This window comes from Palaemon carinicauda, chromosome 13 (assembly GCF_036898095.1).
Source record: "Palaemon carinicauda isolate YSFRI2023 chromosome 13, ASM3689809v2, whole genome shotgun sequence".
In the NCBI taxonomy this organism is placed as follows: Eukaryota; Metazoa; Arthropoda; class Malacostraca; order Decapoda; family Palaemonidae; genus Palaemon; species Palaemon carinicauda.
In genome coordinates this window covers 76,225,829-76,228,197 of record NC_090737.1, presented here as the reverse complement: position 1 = coordinate 76,228,197, position 2,369 = coordinate 76,225,829, and positions in this window count along the sequence as shown.

The following is a 2,369-nucleotide window of genomic DNA, read 5'->3' as shown; positions in this document are numbered from 1 at the left end:
GAACTTAAAAAAAAAAGGAGAAATAAAATAGAATAGTGTGGCCAATTGTACCTTCAAGTAAGGGAACTCTAACCCAAGACAGTGGAAGACCATCGTACAGAGGCTATGGCACTACACAAGACAAGAAGACAATAGTTTGATGTTGGAGTGTCTTTTTCCTAGAAGAACTGGTCACCATAGTTAAAGAGTCTCTTTTACCCTTACCAAGTGGAAAGTAACCACTGAACAATTACAGTGTAAGTAGTTAACCCCTTGAGCGAAAAAGAATTGTTTCGGTAATATCAGTGTTGTCAAGTATATGAGGACAGGAGAATGTGGAAAGAATAGGCCAGACTATTCGGTGTATGTCTAGGCTAAGGAAACATGAGCTGTAACCAGAGAGAGGAATCCAGTGTAGCACTGTCTGGCCAGTCAATAGACCCAATACCTCTCTAGCGGTAGTATCTCAACAGGTGGCTGGTGTACTGGCCAACCTACTATTACTACTCTGTGAGTTCCAACGAGTTAGCTTATTTAAAGAATAAAATCAACCTATGTCCATTATATCCCAGCCTCTTACCTCAACATTTCCTTGACTAATCTTTCCTTCATTTATTTCATATCCATATCTCATACATCTCATCCTTTTCTTGGTGTAGAATACAATCATATTGAATTATGGATTAATTGATATATATTTAGGGAATATTTTGCTTCAAGCGATCTTTATTTTGGTAATTAATCTGTATTTCGGCTCCGTTTTTTTTTTTTTTTTTTTTTTTTTACAAGTTCAGAAAGTCAATAATGAAAATCATTTATCAGAAATGTTCTAACTTAGAGATCTTTTGGGTATACTACCTAAATTATTTAGTAAACACTGCATTTCATAGCAGCAAGTTAAGATCTAGTTTAGGCTTCTAAGTAGTTAGACGAAGTGACTATACAGCGATTATACAGTTTTTTAACAGTTATTTACATTTATTGTGGTTGATGTAATTCAAACACAAAATAGTACTAGGCTTTGTCAGTTATTAACACTTCATTTCATTAAGATTATTTCAGAACAAACAAAGATATGATACTGTAGAGAACAGACATGTCGAAGAAGACAGAAATATCAGAGCCTAAGGAAAACTTAACTTTTATCTGCCTTCCGAGGATCGACGTTGCTGAACATCTAGAGAGATGTTTTCCCCTTTCACAAACTAACCTTTATATGTCCAACCTCTGGTATGCATTACAACCAAGAATTACGCGATACAGCACAAAACCTCGGGTCCAAAATGGTCAAAAGGATCATTGTAATAAAAGAATTTTATGTTTACATAATTTCCAAGAATGTTACTAAAATTATTCCTATTCAAGTAATAAAAACGCCCATAAAGAAACCCATTATAACTAAGATGTAACATCGTTCTTAATCACGGCTATTTTATGAATGAGGTCACTTCTGTTCTAACATCCACGTATTAGCACATATGCTCGAAACTAAGCCTTCTGGACTCTTCTAGTTTTTTCTAGATTTACTACATCGCATTACATTTCTGTGCGTCGTAGTAGATTATTTAAAAATCACCTTTCATATACGCACTTGTTATATAAGTATATAAGACCCTGATCAATTATATGATAATGACTTATAATGAAAATAATAAATATAAATACTACAGTATTACTACTCTTAACACTGTAATTATTTTAAGCTCTTAAGACATATACTTCATAATCCTCATCTCGAGAGATTATTTCTAATTATGTCTGTATATTACATTTGAGAGTTTTAGCCTATTCTATTTATATTTTGTTTATTGACCAAGCGCTCTCCTATGAGCATTTGTCACTGAGGTCCAAATATTTCACGATTCATTCGTACACAAGGGCTATTTTTTCGCTTTATTTTCTTTTTTCTATTACATTATCCAAAATTTTCCTTTAATCCTCCTATACATACATATAAATAAATAAATATATATATATATATATATATATATATATATATATATATATATATAGAGAGAGAGAGAGAGAGAGAGAGAGAGAGAGAGATATATAATTATATATTTATATACAGTATATATATATATATATATATATACATATATATATACATATATATATATATATATATACATATATATATATATGTGTGTGTGTGTAAGTGTGTGAGTGTGTGTGTATGTGTGTGTGTGTGTGTAAGTGTGTGTGTGTGTGTGTGCAACGCAGATTAGGAAGTGAAGCTTACTCCCCCAGAAGTTCCAGATTTGAAGAAATGTGGTCAGATTTGAAAATTCTGCAACAACCCCTTTGCAACCTTGGAAGCTGGTGCTGCATCGGAGAAAGAAGAAAAACATGTATACGACTGTTTCATTGCAGAGGAAATGCAGGAGCAT